This window comes from Dendrobates tinctorius, unplaced genomic scaffold, assembly GCF_039654945.1.
Source record: "Dendrobates tinctorius isolate UK_male_01 unplaced genomic scaffold, ASM3965494v1 ptg000084l, whole genome shotgun sequence".
NCBI classification, from domain to species: domain Eukaryota; kingdom Metazoa; phylum Chordata; class Amphibia; order Anura; family Dendrobatidae; genus Dendrobates; species Dendrobates tinctorius.
Window position 1 is genome coordinate 1,108,670 of NW_027361752.1, and position 23,389 is coordinate 1,132,058.

General features: G+C 43.2%; 1 protein-coding gene and 1 pseudogene across 1 annotated transcript in view; both read left to right on the forward strand.

Moving 5' to 3' along the window:
* LOC141097313 (cell cycle control protein 50C-like) overlaps window positions 1-23,389 on the forward strand; it is a 132,614-nt gene that overhangs the window by 5,543 nt on the left and 103,682 nt on the right. The gene's annotated exons all lie outside the window — the stretch shown is intronic.
* LOC141097283 (microtubule-associated serine/threonine-protein kinase 3 pseudogene) lies at window positions 12,772-14,669 on the forward strand (annotated as a pseudogene).

A 23,389-nucleotide genomic window follows, 5' to 3' on the forward strand; every position in this document is an offset into this window, starting at 1 on the left:
ATAAATACCCAATCCTTACAGAACACAATTTTACTATCTCTCAAATTAGACATTACGTAAGCTCAATATTGCGAGACATAACGGATGATGCTAGAACACACTCTCTAAATTTAATATCCATTAAAGCCCAAATGGGAACTTATTCTATGAGTCTTTTATATAAATCATTAAAGCCTTCTATACATTGGTCAGACTCTTCACCAGGCCCTGGAAAATGGGTTGCTCAATTAACGAACTGTCGGGTAAATGACCTTTTGAAAGCCACTCTGCGTATTAACTCTAAATTTCCATATGACAGTTACATAACCATGTCTCTTATGATATTTCATAGAGCATTCATCTCCCCGGAGGTAAAGTCTAAAATGTCCCCCTCAGGGGACTATCCCTGCCCTAAATGCTTACACTCTCCAGCTGATATTTTCCATTGCCTTTGGGACTGCCCAATAATAAGCGAGGTGTGGGATACACTTCTGCAACATCTCATCAACACTTTTGGCATATCTATCTCTCTCTCCCCAGAGTGGGCCATATTTAATATTCTCGCACAGGACCAGTTGGTGGGGCTTTCTGTCCAGCAGCGCCGCATCTTGTTCATATGGGCGGCAGCCACACGTAAAAGCATTCTCCATTTGTGAGCACAGGATGAAACACCTTCTTTAAGCTTAATTACTACAAAAGTAACATATCTCTTCAAAATGGATTGGATAGAAGCCTTACTTAATAAAGAAAAAGACACTGACCGCTTTTATTTCACATGGTCCTCTTTTATCAATACTCAGACATCTTCCACAAGCCAGGCGATACATAGTTGTTTCCAGCTCACCAACTGGTATATGAGAGAGCAGCTTGCCGGTAATATCCCTGTTAGACTGGATTGAAATTGTGTTACGAAGTTATGGAGTTTGCCCGGGGGAGTGGAGGGGAGGGGCGGGGGGTTATAGTTGAAAAAATGCCGTCTAATGTTAATAATATTGCATAAATGTTCTTCTGTTATGTTATTGGACATTATATGTATATTTTGTAATACACTCAATAAAGACGGTTTAAAAAAAAAATGTTTGAAAACAGATGGTCGGCCATTATGACATCACTGATGGTCGGCCATTATGACATCACAGATGGTCGACCATTATGACATCACCGCTCGCAGTTACTTATGCTGTGTACACAGGGTTCCGGCTGCCATTTTGCTTTTTTGTATTGTTTTATTTTGACTAGGGAAATATGAACTTTAAACTTTTTTTTATATTTTTTAAAACATTTTTTTTCCACTTTTGACTTGCTTCAATACAGTAGTCTCCATAGAAGACTTGAAGCTGCAATCATCTGATCGCTTGTGCTACGTATAGCCTTGCTATGTGTAGCAGAAATCATCATCTCCAGGGGCGTCCGTGGGTGTGGTTTGTGACACGCTTCCGGCACGCATGTGTTAAATGCCGCTGTCAGAGATTGACAGTGGCATTTAACATGTTAGCTGCCGCAGGTGGCTCGCAATTTCAGCTGTTAGGGGCACATGACAGTTGATCAAACCAGCTATCATGTGTCAGAAAAGATGTGGGCTCAGTGTCGGACTCGGAGCCCGTATCAAAGGAAGGGAGGCGACCTAAGATGTACTTATACGTGATAGGTCGTGAAGGGATAAGTAGAACAATATTTTATTTTTCAAAACTGATGTCTAAGTTCAGAAAAAAATGAATATAGGAGGTCAAAATGCAAAATATAAGGACAACAGAGCCCAATAGATTGGTGGAAGGGAGTGCTAAAAATTATTGGGAAAAGAGGTGCAAAATACTTGCCCCTGGAAATTGCAGCCCACAATACACCAGTAATTTTTGGCAGGTTCATTACAGAAAAATTAGTAATTAAAAAGTGCCACTAAAATCACTGGGCTGTGTAATACATGAAGGTGCTGAGCCCTCCAGAATGAAAGGTTTTCTCTTAATTTTCTCTCTGCCATTATATTTCAATGTCCCGGTCAAGACAGACTCAATAATTCCAGTTTATACAGTAAAGCCGAAAGCCGACACGTGAGCTACAGAAAATAGAAAGTCTCATCCTGTTACATTTGCTTTAATGACCAAAGTGAAATCTGCAATAGTTAAAGGGAATCTGTCAGTAGGATCAACCATCCTAAGCCGTCTATATAGGCTATAGGAAGCTGAGTAAAATGATATGCTTTTCTTAATATTTAAATGAGCTGTTAAGATCTATGAGGCGGATATAGATCTCCCTGAGAATCTGACTGTAAATAAAAGGGGGCATTTCCAGTGGAGACATGTAATGACTGACAGTCTGCTCTCCTGATCTACATGTCTCAGAGTTGGAACACCCTCTTTCATTTAAATAAGTTCTGGAAGAGGATTTTCAGGGAGGTCTGTATGGGGCCCATAGAAATTAACAGCTAATTTACATATTTAAAAACATTGTGGATTTCTCTAGAATAAGACATTGGAACACAGATATCCAAAGACATACCAAAAGGGAATTTAGATTGTGAGCCCCATCGGGGACAGTGATGATAATGTATGTAAAGCGCTGTGGAATATGGCTATACAGTTGTGGCCAAAAGTATTGACACCCCTGCAATTTTGTCAGATAATACTCAGTTTCTTCCTGAAAATGATTGCAAACACATTCTTTGGTATTATTATCTTCATTTAATTTGTCTTAAATAAAAAAACACAAAAGAGAATGAAGCAAAAAGCAAAACATTGATCATTTCACACAAAACTCCAAAAAAGGGCCAGACAAAAGTATTGGCACCCTCAGCCTAATACTTGGTTGCACAACCTTTAGCCAAAATAACTGCGACCAACCGCTTCCGGTAACCATCAATGAGTTTATTACAATGCTCTGCTGGAATTTTAGACCATTCTTCCTTGGCAAACTGCTCCAGGACCCTGATATTAGAAGGGTGCCTTCTCCAAACTGCCATTTTTAGATCTCTCCACAGGTGTTCTATGGGATTCAGGTCTGGACTCATTGCTGGTCACCTTTAGAAGTCTCCAGTGCTTTCTCAAACCATTTTCTAGTGCTTTTGGAAGTGTGTTTTGGGTCATTGTCCTGCTGGAAGACCCATGACCTCTGAGGGAGACCCAGCTTTCTCACACTGTGCCCTACATTATGCTGCAAAATTTGTTGGTAGTCTTCTGACTTCATAATGCCATGCACACGATCAAGCAGTCCAGTGCCAGAGGCAGCAAAGCAACCCCAAAACATCAGGGAACCTCCGCCATGTTTGACTGTAGGGACCGTGTTCTTTTCTTTGAATGCCTCTTTTTTCTCCTGTAAACTCTATGTTGATGCCTTTGCCCAAAAAGCTCTACTTTTGTCTCTTCTGACCAGAGAACATTCTTCCAAAATGCTTTAGGCTTTTTCAGTTAAGTTTTGGCAAACTCCAGCCTGGCTTTTTTATGTCTCGGGGTAAGAAGTGGGGTCTTCCTGGGTCTCCTACCATACAGTCCCTTTTCATTCAGATGCCGACGGATAGTACGGGTTGACACTGTTGTACCCTCGGACTGCAGGACAGCTTGAACTTGTTTGGATGTTAGTTGAGGTTCTTTATCCAACATCCGCACAATCTTGCGTTTAAATCTCTTGTCAATTTTTCTTTTCCGTCCACATCTAGGGAGGTTAGCCACAGTGCCATGGGCTTTAAACTTCTTGATGACACTGCACGCGGTAGACACAGGAACATTCAGGGATATGGAGATGGACTTGTAGCCTTGAGATTGCTCATGCTTCCTCTCAATTTGGTTTCTCAAGTCCTCAGACAGTTCTTTGGTCTTCTTTCTTTTCTCCATGCTCAATGTGGTACACACAAGGACACAGGACAGAGGTTGAGTCACCTTTAATCCATTGCAACTGGCTGCAAGTGTGATTTAGTTATTGTGACGGCCGTCTGCGAATCTGGGCTGTAGTAGGAACAGCACCCCGAGTAACCCTGAGACCTTAACCCCTATACAGGGATCTGGAATTGTAGCAAGGCCCAGGGGGTAGCTGTCTAGAGGAGCAGTGGACCAGAGCAGGACGGCCGCCAAGGGGTCAAAACTAAAACCCGTAATCAAGGTCAGGAGGCAGGAGTCGGAGGCCAGAGGGCAGCAGAGGCACGAAATCAGCAGACAGAAGGAGAGTCAAAAGTCCAGGCCAAGGTCAGTAAAAAAACAGGAGGGCAGCAAAGGTACAAAATCAGCAGGCAGAAGGAGAGTCAGGAATCCAAGCGAAGGTCAGCGTCAAAAAATCAGAAGAGAGGCGGAGGTACAAAAATGTCAGGCAATAGAATGGTCAGAAATCCAGGCTGAGGTCAGAGTTTTCACTATAGCAAATTACAAAGTAGCACGCAGGGGAACCAAGAATATATCCGGCGGCTTGCAAGACCAGTCCCAAGGTATTTGAGGGATCAGGTCATCCCTCACAGGTTCCTGGACTGATGATGTAATTAGGGCCACCCCCAGGACCAGGCCAGATGGAGATGCAGTAAGCCCTACATGACTGACAGAGGGGCGGAGCCTGCGCCCACCAGATGCCTGCTCAGGAGCCTCTTCTCTCTCACCACCCTCACCCTGGAGTGAACCACGGCGCCTCCCAGTGGCTGAGGCAGGAACAGCCGTCCCTGAGTCTGACGGCGACGTGACGTTCCGGCGCCTCCTAGTGGCTGAGACCGGAACCTCAGGCCCTGAGTCTGGTGGTGATGTGTCAGTCCGGTACCTCCTAGTGGACAAAGCCGGAACAGCAGGCCCTGAGTCTGGCGACGAGGTATCAGTCCAGCGCCTCCTAGTGGCCGAAGCCTGAACAGCAGGCCCTGAGTCTGGCGGCGACGTGACAGTTATTGTCAACACCTGTTAGGTGGCACAGGTAAGTTACAGGTGCTGTTAATTACACAAATTAGAGAAGCATCACATGATTTTTCGAACAGTGCCAATACTTTTGTCCACCCTCTTTTTTATGTTTGGTGTGGAATTATATCCAATTTGGCTTTAGGACAATTCTTTTTGTGTTTTTTTTATTTAAGACAAATTAAATGAAGATAATAATGCCAAAGAATTTGTGTTTGCAATCATTTTCAGGAAGAAACTGAGTATTATATGACAGAATTGTAGGGGTGTCAATACTTTTGGCCATAACTGTATAGGCAAAAGCATAATAATAGCAATAATAGGTATTTTTTTCAGCTACCTATGACCTACATGTCCATACAGATGGCTTAAAAGAGGTTATCCTACTGACAGATTCCCTTTAAAAACAATACATTTGTGTAATCATTTAAAAAAAAACACTGATTTAGAGAAAATATTTTCTAATAATTACTTAAGAGAAAAGAATTCTCAACATAATCTTTGCCAACTTAAAATCATTTTTCTGTATATTAAGCTCTGTGTCCCCAGGCTGAATATTTCAGCTGAGTAAAGGAAAAAGACTGGGCCTTCATTGTAGCTCAATATGTCTGGAAGGGGGAACTATGCGGACAGTTTCTACAGTAATACCAAAATATTTAAAAAATGCTACAAATATTATAATTTACTTCCTTCATGGAGAAATTACATTACCGAGTTGAAATGCTTCACATAATGAAATAGAAGAGATGAGAATTGCCGTGGATGGAACACAGGGAATGGTACAAGTGGACGGAACACAGACAATGGAACACGTGGACAGAACACAGAGAATGGAACACGTGGCTGGAACAGAGAGAATGGAACATGTGGACGGAACACAGAGAATGGAACATGTGGATAGATCATAGAGAAAGGAACACGTGGACGAAACAAAAAGAATGGAACACGTGGATGGAACACCGAGAATGGAACACATGGACAAAACACAGAGAATGGTCCACGTGGACGGAACACAGAGAATGGACTACGTGGACGGAACAAAGAGAATGGAAAACGTAGATGGAACACCAGAGAATGGAACACGTGGACGGAACACAGAGAATGGAACACATGGACGGCACAAAGAGAATGGAACATGTGGACGGAACACAGAGAATGGAACACGTGGACAGAACATAGAGAATGGAACACGTGGACGGAACTAAGAGAATGGAACACGTGGATGGAACAAAGAGATTGGAACACGTGGATGGAACAAAGAGAAAGGAACACGTGGACGGAACACAGAGAATGGAAAAAGTGGACGGAACAAAGAGAATGGAACACGTAGATGGAACACCAGAGAATGGAACACGTGGACGGAACAAAAAGAATGGAACACGTGGACAGAACACAGAGAATGGAACACATGGACGGAACAAAGAGAATGGAACATGTGAAAGGAACACAGAGAATGGACCACGTGGACAGAACATAGAGAATGGAACACGTGGACGAAACAAAAAGAATGGAACATGTGGATGGAACACAGAGAATGGAACACGTGGATGGAACAAAAAGAATGGAACAGGTGGACTGAACACAGAGAATGGAACACGTGGATGGAACACAGAGAATGGACCACGTGGACAGAACACAGAGAATGGACCATGTGGACGGAACAAAGAGAAAGGAACATGTGGATGAAACACAGAGAATGGACCACGTGGACAGAACATAGAGAATGGAACACGTGGACGAAACAAAAAGAATGGAACATGTGGATGGAACACAGAGAATGGAACACGTGGACAGAACACAGAGAATGGACCACGTGGACGGAACATAGAGAGTGGAAAACGTAGACGGAACACCAGAGAATGGAACATGTGGATGGAACACAGAGAATGGAACATGTGGACGAAACAAAGAGAATGGAACATGTGGACGGAACACAGAGAATGGAACATATGGACAGAACATAGAGAATGGAATACGTGGACGGAACAAAAAGAATGGAACACGTGGATGGAACAAAGAGAATGGAACACGTGGATGGAACAAAGAGAATGGAACACGTGGACGGAACAAAGAGAATGGAACACGTGGACATAACAAAGAGAATGGAACACGTGGACGGAACACAGAATGGAACACGTGGATGGAACAAAAAGAATGGAACACGTAGACGGAACACCAGAGAATGGAACACATGGACGGACACAGAGAATGGAACACGTGGATGGAACTAAGAGAATGAAACACGTGGACAAAACACAGAGATTGGATCACGTGGATGGAACACAGAGAATGAAACACGTGGACGTAAGACAGAGAATGGAACACGTGGACGGAACACAGAGAATGGAACACGTGGACAGAACACAGAGAATGGAACACGTGGATGGAACAAAGAGAATGGAACATGTGGCTGGAACACAGAGAATGGACCACGTGGACAGAACATAGAAAATGGAACACGTGGACGAAACAAAAAGAATGGAACACGTGGACAGAACACAGAGAATGGAACACGTGGACGGAACACAGAGAATGGACCACGTGGACAGAACACAGAGATTGGACCATGTGGACGGAACAAAGAGAATGGAAATGTAGACGGAACACCAGAGAATGGAACACGTGGACGGAACACAGAGAATGGAACACGTGGACAGAACCCAGAGAATGGAACACGTGGAAGGAACAAAGTGAATGGAACGTGTGGATGGAACACAGATGATGGAACATGTGGACAGAACATAGAGAATGGAACACGTGGATGGAACAAAAAGAATGGAACACGTGGACGGAACACAGAGAATGGAACACGTGGACGGAACAAAGAGAATGGAACACGTGGGCGGAACACAGAGAATGGAACACATGGACGGAACAAAAAGAATGGAACACATGGACGAACACAAAGAATGGAACACGTGGATGGAACTAAGAGAATGAAACACGTGGACAAAACACAGAGATTGGATCACGTGGACGGAACACAGAAAATGGAACACGTGGATGGAACACAGAGAATGGAACACGTGGTCGGAACACAGAGAATGGAACACGTGGTCGGAACACAGAGAATGCAACACGTGGATGGAACACAGAGAACCGCCTGGAAGTTTTACTGATTTTCTGGTTTACTCTTGAGATTCAATGGGGGATATTCATTAAAAGTAAATTCACCATATTTACAAGCAGAGTTTATTATCTCCTAATTGGGTAGTAAAATGCATGGGAAATTCATTGTGCATGATGAAGGAGACTTCTCTGAAGCTGTGCATTAATCCTCCGCTTTAATGACAACAACAAAAAAAGCTTTTCTTCCAGTATGTATATCAAATAATTTGCTCATCAATTAGAAACTGCAGGTTTTAGGCCGGGGTCACAGTGGCGAGGATTCTATTCACATTCTATGTGTCTATATCTATTCTTTCATTTCTTTACTAAAACTGTCATAGGGCTCCATTATATGTCCATTTTGCAAGCCTGCAAGAAAATCTCGCCATACGGATGCCATACGGATTACATACGGATGCTGACATGCGCAAAATACGCGACCACACCTTGATTAAGGATGACGTACGGAGCACTATTTAGGGGTCTGTCATCCGTATTACGCATGTAAAATACTGACCGTATTTTGCGTCGGTTAGTGTGACCCCGGCCTTATTGTTTTTTTTTCCTATGGAAGCTACATAATAAAGTCAAGCAAAAGAAAAAAAGGGCCAGCCATTGTGATCTATTTTTTTCCCCTCAAATAAAATAACAGTAAGTGCCCCATAAAATGGTGCATAGAAGCTCAGTTGATTGCTCCATTTCTGTTAAATTGGCTACAAATATAAACAGCCTTTGAGTAAAATCACAAATCTTAAGTCACAAAGATGTTTTTTTTTAATCTGTTTGTACATCCTGAGCCTACTGGTTCATGTACACAACGTCAGACATAAAATAGACTAACACACATGTATTGCAATGGATCAGGGTAAATTTATATTCCACTCATGGGTAAAATTATGAATTTCATTGTGTAGTGTATTATCAGATTTATTTATCCTGAGCTTAAAGAATTGAGCTTTTACCTCTGGACAAGAAGTGAGGGGTCAGCCGAGCAGAGCTGACTGTGGTACAAGAGGAGGAAAGCAGATAGAAGGGTTTGCAATATGACACAGCTACACATCGATCTTATCCGAAAGGTGTCTCTTCTGTGAGCTATACCCAGCACTGTCTAATCATGCAGGAGGTTAGACCAGGAGATCAGCTCTGTATCCTTACATCTCACACACTGAGAAACCTAGGCTATGGTGAGGCGCAGTCTTTTTCTGCTGTGCTGCTCCCTGGTAATGATTGGGCAACTCATACAGGAAGAAGAAGTACACGCCCCCAGTGAAAAGTAATTGATAACACCCACTTGGACTTACCGTTTTCTTTTTTATTTAATATGTGCCAATACTTTGCTAATATCGCCGTAACTGAGAGGCAAAATTGCATAATGTGTCCAGTTAAACAAGTTGTCTTCTACTTGGGCAACTTCTCCTCATACCCCATGCTTAGCCCCGATAAAATAAAAAAGCTTATACTCACCTCCCGTGCCGACACCGTTCTCTAGGGTTCCTGTGCTGTTTTGACACGTGACTCCAGTGCCCAATCAGCGCTGACGTCACTGTCTCTGCCTCCTGTTGAATTGAACATGAAGAGCAAGTGATAAAGTAGCTAGAGCCCCAACTTCCTCTTCATGTTTGATTTGTCCTAAGGCGGGCACAGCGATGTCGGATCAGATTGGGTGCTGGAGGCACGTATCACAACAACCGCAGAAGAACTCCAGGACCGTGAGTGCTGACACAGTGGGAACGGCGCCACTGAGGAAGGCGAGTAAAGTTTTTTTATTGAATCGGGGGCAAGAATCAAGAAGGGGTTGTCCAAGTAGTGGACAGCCCTCTAACCATGATAAATTTGGTTAAAAGGTCCACTTTAATCCAATAAAAATGTTTGAAAGTATCCAGTCAACCCCTTTTTCCATCTTCAGGGGGACGAGGCAGGGCTGTCCTCTGTCACGTTTGTTGTTTAATATTGCCCTTGATCCTTTACTAAGATATCTGGAGATGATCCCTTCCTTTGGGGGCATAGGGGTCGGTCACCATACACTTAAAACGTTGGCATTTGCTGATGATATCTTACTCATGATATCCAATCCTAAGGAATCCATTTCCTCTATAATGGACGCCTTTAATGAATTTGGAGCAGTTTCGGGATTTCGTATAAACTTTAATAAATCTCATGCTTTAGCTATTTTTAAAATTGCTCAGAAACGGTGGCCATTCCCTTTTCCTTTTCAGTGGAGGAGAAATTCTTTACCTTATCTTGGCGTTGACCTACCATCAAATCCTCATGATATCTATAAATTAAATGTTCAGCCTCTTATTTCTGTAGTTCTACAATAAATTCAATCCTGGAAATCCCTTAAATTATCCTTTGCAGGTAAAGCCCATCTAATTAAAATGATCTCTTTCCCTAAAATACTCTTTCCTTTACAGACGCTCCCGGTTCTACTTTCTAAAGCTGATGATAGGCTACTGACACGAGCCTTCTGCCAATTTATTTGGGGCTCAGAAGGGGGCTCTAGAATTAGTGTTTTTAAGCTACAGCAAACCAAATCTTTGGGTGGACTTAATCTCCCAAATTTACGCCTCTACAGTATAGCGGCTGCTTTTCGCCATTCCCTTGATTGGATATACGCCTTTAATCGCTTCACTAATACCCCAATAGATGAGGCCATGTGTAGACCCTTCAGCCTCCCAGCATTGCTTCACCTACGAAATGCTGAAATTCCAGTGGAGGTTAGAGATAATCCTCTATTATGGTCGGTAATCTTGGGATGGCGTCAAGCTAGACGAGTTAGCGGTCTTGACCCCCACATCTCGATGTTTCTTCCCTTTCAAGGTAACCCCTCTTTTCTACAAGGCAAGTCAGCTCTCATTTACAAGGTGCTTGGAAACAATGGGTGTAGACTGGTCCGAGATACGTTAACAAATAATCAATGCCTTCTTACCTTAGAGGACATGGTTTTCAAATACCCAATCCTTACAGTAGACAATTTTACTATCTCTCAAATTAGACATTACGTAAGCTCAATATTGCGAGACATACCGGATGATGCTAGAACACACCCTCTAAATTTAATATCCATTAAAGCCCAAATGGGAACTTATTCTATGAGTCTTATATATAAATCATTAAGCCTTCTATACATTGGTCAGACTCTTCACCAGGCCCTGGAAAATGGGTTGCTCAATTAACGAACTGTCGGGTAAATGACCTTTTGAAAGCCACTATGCGTATTAACTCTAAATTACCATATGACAGTTACCTAACCATGTCTCTTATGATATTTCATAGAGCATACATCTCCCCGGAGGTCAAGTCTAAAATGTCCCCCTCAGGGGACTATCCCTGCCCTAAATGCTTACACTCTCCAGCTGATATTTTCCATTGCCTTTGGGACTGCCCAAAAATAAGGGAGGTGTGGGATACACTTCTGCAACATCTCATCAACACTTTTGACATATCTATCTCTCTCTCCCCGGAGTGGGCCATATTTAATATTCTCGCACAGGACCAAGTGGTGAGGCTTTCTGTCCAGCAGCGCCCCATCTTGTTCATATGGGCTGCAGCCACACGTAAAAGCATTCTCCATTTGTGAGCACAGGATGTAACACCTTCTTTAAGCTTAATTGCTACAAAAGTAACATATCTCTTCAAAATGGATTGGATAGAGGCCTTACTTAATAAAGAGGGACGCTTTTTTTTTCACATGATCCTCTTTTATCAATACTCAGACATCTTCCACAAGCCAGGCGATACATAGTTGTTTCCAGCTCACCAACTGGTATATGAGAGAGCAGCTTGCCGGTAATATCCCTGTTAGACTGGATTGAAATTGTGTTACGAAGTTATGGAGTTTGCCCGGGGGAGGGGAGGGGAGGGGCGGGGGTTTTTATAGTTGAAAAAATGCCGTCTAATGTTAATAATATGGCATAAATGTTCTTCTGTTATGTTATTGGACATTATATGTATATTTTGTAATACACTCAATAAAGACGGTTTAAAAAAAAAAATGTTTGAAAACATATGGTCGGCCATTATGACATCACTGATGGTCGGCCATTATGACATAACAGATGGTCAGCCATTATGATATCACAGATGGTCGACCATTATGACATCACCGCTCGCATTTACTTATGCTGTGTACACAGGGTTCCGGCTGCCATTTTGGCTCCCTAGTGACTGAGTGCATTTGCAATTTTTCGCTATGGCTGAATTTCTTCTAGACAAGCTTCAGGTAGAAGGATTATTGGAGATTATTTACACCCATTGCTCTGACATTACGCTTCTACCACCCGATGGCGTCCTCGGCTTCACTCACCGGCTGGTGGTGGAGCTAGTGCAGGACTGCCTGACCAAATACCACCAAGACCGTCTTACCTCAGAGTATCTGACAGATTTAACCCGGAACATCAGGACATTACTACAGCAGGCTGAAGAAAAATCTCAAGATGGAGATTTGGCTTTTGTTAAAGAACTGGCCGAAAAAGTCCTGTATGTGCTGGAAGGTCCGGCCCGCTCCCCGGAACGCCTGGAGACACCACAAGGCGAGTACAAAGATGTGGAAAATGTCCCCCTGGAATCCCCGGACCCTAACACGAGTCAGGCGGGGCTGAGCAGCGATCTGACCACAGAAACCCCTGAGCTGCCGGATCCTGAGAGTGTGATCTGTGAGATCCCGGAGATCCACGAGCCTGCCACTGAGACACCAGAAGGCGACGACAAAGACGGGGAAAATGTTCCCCTGGAATCCCCGGACCCTAATACGAGTCATCCGGGGCCAAGCAGCAATCTGATAACAGAAACCCCTGAGCTGCCGGATCCTGAGAGTGTGATCTGTGAGATGCCAGAGATCCACGAGTCTGCCACTAACTTCATGGAATCATTGATCCCGGCGAGAAAGCCGCATATGAGCGACTTCGAGACATCCAAACTGATCAGCGGCGGATGTTTTGGGGCTGTCTACTTAGTGCAGCACAAATACTCACAGCAGATCTTCGCTATGAAGAAAATGGCGAAGAAGAACCTGGAAACTGAAAAACACGTGGAAGCGGCCTTTCTGGAGAGGGACATCATGACCTTCGCTGATTGTCCCTTTGTGGTCTCCATGCTCTGCTCCTTCCCTACTAGATCTCACCTGTGTATGGTCATGGAGTATGTTGGAGGTGGAGACTGTGGGTCCCTTCTAAGCACCAAGGGCCGTTTAACTATCCCCTTGGCCCGTCTGTACTTTGCAGAAACAGTTCTTGCTGTGGAATACCTGCACAGCTATGGTGTGGTGCACCTAGACCTGAAACCGTACAACCTACTGATTACAACTGCTGGGCACGTTAAAGTCGCCGATTTTGGACTTTCAAAAATTGGTGTCATGATACCAAAAACCAACAACTATAAGCAATCAGTGAAGGACATCTCCAGAGAGTTCAAGGACCTTGAGAATTGTGGTACCCTGAATTACATGGCCCCAGAGGTCATCCTAATGAAAGACTACGGAAGACCTGTTGACTGGTGGTCAATGGGGATCATCCTCCATGAATTTCTGGTGGGATCTTTACCATTTGATACGGATTTCATACCTGAGCTTAAAAGAATGATTGTCATGGGAAAAATACCTTGGAATTACAAACGCTGTCCACCCCGTGAGGCTAAGAACCTCATCACTGACCTGCTCAAAAAAAATCCTGAGCAAAGACTTGGGAAAGGTGGAGCATTTGAGATTAAGGATCATCCACTCATGAAAAAAATAGATTTTGACAATCTTCTAAATCAGAAGCCGATGTATATTCCTCATCTTGTATCAAATGTGGACACCAGCCTCTTTATCAATCACGCTCATAGAGACATGCTTATGGTCTCAGAGAAAGAAGAGGACACAAGTGAGGACAAGGACTTTGACTTCCAAAATTTAACGTCATCCTCTGAAAGGCTTTCTAAACTCTGCACCATCGCTACCATCACGATGAACAATGAGAATTCAAAGTCCCATCCAGAGTGTACCCAAGCATCAGACATCGAGAAAAGAAAATCTGCAATAAATCCAAATGCAGAGCAAGTAAGTCCAGAAAATGTAAAAAAGGAGAAAAAGAGACGAGGTTCCACCTTCCGCCGGATCTTATCATCATGCCGGCGTGGATTATCTAGGGCTGCCCGCGTGTTTACATGTTGTTGCCGCTCCCCTACGACATCTAAAAGACGGTAAACCTCCACATCCAGCGCCCTGAGGTCCAGCAGATCCACCATCACTGCTGGAGAAGTATAGAAGTGCAATTCCACAACAGTTTTTTTTATTTTTTTACCATGTTCACCAAATGCTAAATCTGACCTGCCATTATGATTCGCCAGGTCATTATGAGATGACAGATACCAAACATGTATAGATTGTTTTTTATTTACGTGGTGAAAAAAAATCCAAAGTTTAATAAAAAAAAAAATTGCACCATTTTCTGAGATCCGTATCGTCTCCATTTTTTGGGATCTGGGGCTGGGTCAGGGCTTATATTTTGCGCGCCGAGCAGACGTTTTTAGTGATAGCATTTTAGGGTAGATACGATTTTTTAATCACCCGTTGCTATGAACCAAAAAAACGTAATTTTGCGGTTTGGATTTTTTTCTCGTTACGTAGTTTACCAATCAGATTGCCTTTGTATTTGGATAAATTGGGAGTTTCTTAATGCAGCAATATGAAATATATGATCGCTTTTTTGTATTGTTTTATTTTGACTAGGGAAATATGAACTTTAAACTTTTTTTTATATTTTTTAAAACATTTTTTTTCCACTTTTGACTTGCTTCAATACAGTAGTCTCCATAGAAGACTTGAAGCTGCAATCATCTGATCGCTTGTACTACGTATAGCCTTGCTATGTGTAGCAGAAATCATCATCTCCAGGGGCGTCCGTGGGTGTGGTTTGTGACACGCTTCCGGCACGCATGTGTTAAATGCCGCTGTCAGAGATTGACAGTGGCATTTAACATGTTAGCTGCCGCAGGTGGATCGCAATTTCAGCTGTTAGGGGCACATGACAGTTGATCAAACCAGCTATCATGTGTCAGAAAAGATGTGGGCTCAGCGTCGGACTCGGAGCCCGTATCAAAGGAAGGGAGGCGACCTAAGATGTACTTATACGTGATAGGTCGTGAAGGGATAAGTAGAACAATATTTTATTTTTCAAAACTTATGTCTAAGTTCAGAAAAAAATGAATATAGGAGGTCAAAATGCAAAATATAAGGACAACAGAGCCCAATAGATTGGTGGAAGGGAGTGCTAAAAATTATTGGGAAAAGAGGTGCAAAATACTTGCCCCTGGAAATTGCAGCCCACAATACACCAGTAATTCTTGGCAGGTTCATTACAGAAAAATTAGTAATTAAAAAGTGCCACTAAAATCACTGGGCTGTGTAATACATGAAGGTGCTGAGCCCTCCAGAATGAAAGGTTTTTTCTTAATTTTCTCTCTGCCATTATATTTCAATGTCTCGGTCAAGACAGACTCAATAATTCCAGTTTATACAGTAAAGCCGAAAGCCGACACGTGAGCTACAGAAAATAGAAAGTCTAATCCTGTTACATTTGCTTTAATGACCAAAGTGAAATCTGCAATAGTTAAAGGGAATCTGTCAGTAGGATCAACCATCCTAAGCCGTCTATATAGGCTATAGGAAGCTGAGTAAAATGATATGTTTTTCTTAATATGTAAATGAGCTGTTAAGATCTATGGGGCGGATATAGATCTCCCTGAGAATCTGCCTGTAAATAAAAGGGGGCATTTCCAGTGGAGACATGTAATGATTGACAGTCTGCTCTCCTGATCTACATGTCTCAGAGTTGGAACACCCTCTTTCATTTAAATAAGTTCTGGAAGAGGATTTTCAGGGAGGTCTGTATGGGGCTCATAGAAATTAACAGCTAATTTACATATTTAAAAACATTGTGGATTTCTCTAGAATAAGACATTGGAACACAGATATCCAAAGACATACCAAAAGGGAATTTAGATTGTGAGCCCCATCGGGGACAGTGATGATAATGTATGTAAAGCGCTGTGGAATATGGCTATACAGTTGTGGCCAAAAGTATTGACACCCCTGCAATTTTGTCAGATAATACTCAGTTTCTTCCTGAAAATGATTGCAAACACATTCTTTGGTATTATTATCTTCATTTAATTTGTCTTAAATAAAAAAACACAAAAGAGAATGAAGCAAAAAGCAAAACATTGATCATTTCACACAAAACTCCAAAAAAGGGCCAGACAAAAGTATTGGCACCCTCAGCCTAAAACTTGGTTGCACAACCTTTAGCCAAAATAACTGCGACCAACTGCTTCCGGTAACCATCAATGAGTTTATTACAATGCTCTGCTGGAATTTTAGACCATTCTTCCTTGGCAAACTGCTCCAGGACCCTGATATTAGAAGGGTGCCTTCTCCAAACTGCCATTTTTAGATCTCTCCACAGGTGTTCTATGGGATTCAAGTCTGGACTCATTGCTGGTCACCTTTAGAAGTCTCCAGTGCTTTCTCAAACCATTTTCTAGTGCTTTTGGAAGTGTGTTTTGGGTCATTGTCCTGCTGGAAGACCCATGACCTCTGAGGGAGACCCAGCTTTCTCACACTGTGCCCTACATTATGCTGCAAAATTTGTTGGTAGTCTTCTGACTTCATAATGCCATGCACACGATCAAGCAGTCCAGTGCCAGAGGCAGCAAAGCAACCCCAAAACATCAGGGAACCTCCGCCATGTTTGACTGTAGGGACCGTGTTCTTTTCTTTGAATGCCTCTTTTTTCTCCTGTAAACTCTATGTTGATGCCTTTGCCCAAAAAGCTCTACTTTTGTCTCTTCTGACCAGAGAACATTCTTCCAAAATGCTTTAGGCTTTTTCAGTTAAGTTTTGGCAAACTCCAGCCTGGCTTTTTTATGTCTCGGGGTAAGAAGTGGGGTCTTCCTGGGTCTCCTACCATACAGTCCCTTTTTATTCACATGCCGACGGATAGTATGGGTTGACACTGTTGTACCCTCGGACTGCAGGACAGCTTGAACTTGTTTGGATGTTAGTTGAGGTTCTTTATCCAACATCTGCACAATCTTGCGTTGAAATCTCTTGTCAATTTTTCTTTTCCGTCCACATCTAGGGAGGTTAGCCACAGTGCCATGGGCTTTAAACTTCTTGATGACACTGCACGCGATAGACACAGGAACATTCAGGGATTTGGAGATGGACTTGTAGCCTTGAGATTGCTCATGCTTCCTCTCAATTTGGTTTCTCAAGTCCTCAGACAGTTCTTTGGTCTTCTTTCTTTTCTCCATGCTCAATGTGGTACACACAAGGACACAGGACAGAGGTTGAGTCACCTTTAATCCATTTCAACTGGCTGCAAGTGTGATTTAGTTATTGTGGCGGCCGTCTGCGAATCTGGGCTGTAGTAGGAACAGCACCCCGAGTAACCCTGAGACCCTTAACCCCTATACAGGGATCTGGAATTGTAGCAAGGCCCAGGGGGTAGCTGTCTAGAGGAGCAGTGGACCAGAGCAGGACGGCCGCCAAGGGGTCAAAACTAAAACCCGTAATCAAGGTCAGGAGGCAGGAGTCGGAGGCCGGAGGGCAGCAGAGGCACGAAATCAGCAGACAGAAGGAGAGTCAAAAGTCCAGGCCAAGGTCAGTAAAAAAACAGGAGGGCAGCAAAGGTACAAAATCAGCAGGCAGAAGGAGAGTCAGGAATCCAAGCGAAGGTCAGCGTCAAAAAATCAGAAAAGAGGCGGAGGTACAAAAATGTCAGGCAATAGAATGGTCAGAAATCCAGGCTGAGGTCAGAGTTTTCACTATAGCAAATTACAAAGTAGCACGCAGGGGAACCAAGAATATATCCGGCGGCTTGCAAGACCAGTCCCAAGGTATTTGAGGGATCAGGTCATCCCTCACAGGCTCCTGGACTGATGATGTAATTAGGGCCGCCCCCAGGACCAGGCCAGATGGAGATGCAGTAAGCCCTATATGACTGACAGAGGGGCAGAGCCTGCGCCCACCAGATGCCTGCGCAGGAGCCTCTTCTCTGTCACCACCCTCACCCTGGAGTGAACCACGGCGCCTCCCAGTGGCTGAGGCAGGAACAGCCGTCCCTGAGTCCGACGGCGACGTGACGGTCCGGCGCCTCCTAGTGGCCGAGACCGGAACCGCAGGCCCTGAGTCTGGCGGTGACGTGTCAGTCCGGCGCCTCCTAGTGGCCAAAGCCGGAACAGCAGGCCCTGAGTCTGGCGACGAGGTATCAGTCCAGCGCCTCCTAGTGGCCGAAGCCGGAACAGCAGGCCCTGAGTCTGGCGGCGACGTGACAGTTATTGTCAACACCTGTTAGGTGGCACAGGTAAGTTACAGGTGCTGTTAATTACACAAATTAGAGAAGCATAACATGATTTTTCGAACAGTGCCAATACTTTTGTCCACCCTCTTTTTTATGTTTGGTGTGGAATTATATCCAATTTGGCTTTAGGACAATTCTTTTTGTGTTTTTTTTATTTAAGACAAATTAAATGAAGATAATAATACCAAAGAATTTGTGTTTGCAATCATTTTCAGGAAGAAACTGAGTATTATCTGACAGAATTGCAGGGGTGTCAATACTTTTGGCCATAACTGTATAGGCAAAAGCATAATAATAGTAATAATAGGTATTTTTTTCAGCTACCTATGACCTACATGTCCATACAGATGGCTTAAAAGAGGTTATCCTACTGACAGATTCCCTTTAAAAACAATACATTTGTGTCATCATTTAAAAAAAAACACTGATTTAGAGAAAATATTTTCTAATAATTACTTAATAGAAAAGAATTCTCAACATAATCTTTGCCAACTTAAAATCCTTTTTCTGTATGTTAAGCTCTGTGTCCCAAGGCTGAATATTTCAGCTGAGTAAAGGAAAAAGACTGGGCCTTCATTGTAGCTCAATATGTCTGGAAGGGGGAACTATGCGGTCAGTTTCTACAGTAATACCAAAATATTTAAAAAATGTTACAAATATTATAATAGACTTCCTTCATGGAGAAATTACATTACCGAGTTGAAATGCTTCACATAATGAAATAGAAGAGATGAGAATTGCCGTGGATGGAACACAGGGAATGGTACAAGTGGACGGAACACAGAGAATGGAACACGTGGACAGAACACAGAGAATGGAACACGTGGCTGGAACAGAGAGAATGGAATATGTGGACGGAACACAGAGAATGGAACATGTGGATAGAACATAGAGAAAGGAACACGTGGACGAAACAAAAAGAATGGAACACGTGGATGGAACACCGAGAATGGAACACGTGGACAAAACACAGAGAATGGTCCACATGGACGGAACACAGAGAATGGACCACGTGGACGGAACACAGAGAATGGAAAACGTAGATGGAACACCAGAGAATGGAACACGTGGACGGAACACAGAGAATGGAACACGTGGACAGAACACAGAGAATGGAACAAGTGGACGGAACAAAGAGAATGGAACATGTGGCTGGAACACAGAGAATGGACCACGTGGACAGAACATAGAGAATGGAACACGTGGACGAAACAAAAAGAATGGAACACGTGGACAGAACACAGAGAATGGAACATGTGGACGGAACACAGAGAATGGACCACGTGGACAGAACACAGAGAATGGACCATGTGGACGGAACAAAGAGAATGGAAACGTAGACGGAACACCAGAGAATGGAACACGTGGACGGAACACAGAGAATGGAACACGTGGACAGAACACAGAGAATGGAACACGTGGACGGAACAAAGTGAATGGAACGTGTGGATGGAACACAGATGATGGAACATGTGGACAGAACATAGAGAATGGAACACGTGGACGGAACAAAAAGAATGGAACACATGGACGAACACAAAGAATGGAACACGTGGATGGAACTAAGAGAATGAAACACATGGACAAAACACAGAGATTGGATCACGTGGACGGAACACAGAAAATGGAACACGTGGACGGAACACAGAGAATGGAACACGTGGATGGAAGACAGAGAATGGAACACGTGGATGGAACACAGAGAACCGCCTGGAAGTTTTACTGATTTTCTGGTTTACTCTTGAGACTCAATGGGGGATATTCATTAAAAGTAAATTCACCATATTTACAAGCAGAGTTTATTTTCCCCTAATTGGGTAGTAAAATGCATGGGAAATTCATTGTGCATGATGAAGGAGACTTCTCTGAAGCTGTGCATTAATCCTCCGCTTTAATGACAACAACAAAAAAAGCTTTTCTTCCAGTATGTATATCAAATAATTTACTCATCAATTAGAAACTGCAGGTTTTAGGCCGGGGTCACACTGGCGAGGAATACGGACGAGTGAGAGGCGCTAAAAGCACGCATTAGACACGGACCAATGATTCTCTATGGGGTCCCTCGCACCAGCCGTATATTTCTCATCCGTATTCTACGCTACGCTCCGTGCCAATCGCAGCATGCTGCGATTGTCAGCGTACTACGGCCGTAGTACGCCAATGCAAGTCTATGGGTGCGCAAAAAATACGAATTACACACGGACCACACATGTGACCTGCGAGAAATACGCACCAGGTGTCTTTTAGCAAAGCCGGCAATTCAGTGCGCTATACAGTAAACTCACCCTGACAGGTTTAATAAAGAAACGAAAGAATAGATATAGACACATAGAATGCATGTATATATATATATATATATATATATATATATATATATATACATGCATTCTATGTGTCTATATCTATTCTTTCATTTCTTTATGAAAACTGTCATAGGGCTCCATTATATGTCCATTTTGCAAGCCTGCAAGAAAATCTCGCCATACGGATGCTTACATGCGCAAAATACGCGACCACACCTTGATTACGGATGACATACGGAGCACTATTTAGGGGTCTGTCATCCGTATTACGCATGTAAAATACTGACCGTATTTTGCGTCGGTTAGTGTGACCCCGGCCTTATTGTTTTTTTTCCTATGGAAGCTACATAATAAAGTCAAGCAAAAGAAAAAAAGGGCCAGCCATTGTGATCTATTTTTTTCCCCTCAAATAAAATAACAGTAAGTGCCCCATATGATGGTGCATAGGAGAAGCTCAGTTGATTGCTCCATTTCTGTTAAATTGGCTACAAATATAAACAGCCTTTGAGTAAAATCACAAATCTTAAGTCTGCTCTGTATCCTTACATCTCACACACTGAGAAACCTAGGCTATGGTGAGGCGCAGTCCTTTTCTGCTGTGCTGCTCCCTGGTAATGATTGAGCAACTCATGCAGGAAGAAGAAGTACACGCCCCCAGTGAAAAGTAATTGATAACACCCACTTGGACTTACCATTTTCTTTTTGATTTAATATGTGCCAATACTTTGCTAATATCGCCGTAACTGAGAGGCAAAATTGCATAATGTGTCCTGTTAAAGAAGTTGTCTTCTACTTGGGCAACTTCTCCTCATACCCCATGCTTAGCCCCGATAAAATAAAAAAGCTTATACTCACCTCCCATGCCAGCACCGTTCTCTAGGGTTCCTGTGCTGTTTTGACACGTGACTTCAACGCCCAATCAGTGCTGACATCACTGTCTCTGCCTCCTGTTGAATTGAACATGAAGAGCAAGTGAGAAAGCAGCTGGAGTCCCAACTTCCTCTTCATGTTTGATTTGTCCTAAGGCGGGCACAGCGATGCCGGATCAGATTGGGTGCTGGAGGCACGTGTCACAACAACCACAGAAGAACTCCAGGACCGCAAGTGCTGACACCACGGGAACAGCGCCACCGAGGGAGGTGAGTAAAGTTTTTTTTATTTAATCGGGGCCAAACATCAAGAAGGGGTTGCCCAAGTAGTGGACAGCCCTCTAACCATGACAAATTTTGGGTGCTGGAGGCGCGTGTCACAACAACCGCAGAAGAACTCCAGGACCGCGAGTGCTGACACAGTGGGAACGGCGCCACTGAGGAAGGCGAGTAAAGTTTTTTTTAATGAATCGGGGGCAAACATCAAGAAAGGGGTTGTCGAAGTAGTGGACAGCCTCCTAACCATGATAAATTTGGTTAAAAGGTCCACTTTAATCCAATAAAAATGTTTTGAAAATATCCAGTCAACCCCTTTTTCCATCTTCAGGGGAACGAGGCAGGGCTGTCCTCTGTCACCTTTGTTGTTCAATATTGCCCTTGATCCCTTACTAAGATATCTGGAGATGATCCCTTCCTTTGGGGGCATAGGGGTCGGTCACAATACACTTAAAACGTTGGCATTTGCTGATGATATCTTACTCATGATATCCAATCCTAAGGAATCCATTTCCTCTATAATGGACGCCTTTAATGAATTTGGAGCAGTTTCGGGATTTCGTATAAACTTTAATAAATCTCATGCTTTAGCTATTTTTAAAATTGCTCAGAAACGGTGGCCGTTCCCTTTTTCTTTTCAGTGGAGGAGAAATTCTTTACCTTATCTTGGCGTTGACCTACCATCAAATCCTCATGATATCTATAAATTAAATGTTCAGCCTCTTATTTCTGTAGTTATACAAGAAATTCAATCCTGGAAATCCCTTAAATTATCCTTTGCAGGTAAAGCCCATCTAATTTATATGATCTCTTTCCCTAAAATACTCTTTCCTTTACAGACGCTCCCGGTTCTACTTTCTAAAGCTGATGATAGGCTACTGACACGAGCCTTCTGCCTATTTATTTGGGTCTCGGAAGGGGGCTCTAGAATTAGTGTTTTTAAGCTACAGCAAACCAAATCTTTCGGTGGACTTAATCTCCCAAATTTACACCTCTACAGTATAGAGGCTGCTTTTCGCCATTCCCTTGATTGGATATACGCCTTTAATCGCTTCACTAATACCCCAATAGATGAGGCCATGTGTAGACCCTTCAGCCTCCCAGCATTAAAGCCTTCTATACATTGGTCAGACTCTTCACCAGGCCCTGGAAAATGGGTTGCTCAATTAACGAACTGTTGGGTAAATGACCTTTTGAAAGCCACTCTGCGTATTAACTCTAAATTACCATATGACAGTTACATAACTATGTCTCTTATGATATTTCATAGAGCATACATCTCCCCGGAGGTCCAGTCTAAAATGTCCCCCTCAGGGGACTATCCCTGCCCTAAATGCTTACACTCTCCAGCTGATATTTTCCATTGCCTTTGGGACTGCCCAAAAATAAGGGAGGTGTGGGATACACTTCTGCAACATCTCATCTACACTTTTGACATATCTATCTCTCTCTCCCCGGAGTGGGCCATATTTAATATTCTCGCACAGGACCAGTTGGTGAGGCTTTCTGTCCAGCAGCGCCCCATCTTGTTCATATGGGCGGCAGCCACACGTAAAAGCATTCTCCTTTTGTGAGCACAGGATGCAACACCTTCTTTAAGCTTAATTGCTACAAAAGTAACATATCTCTTCAAAATGGATTGGATAGAGGCCTTA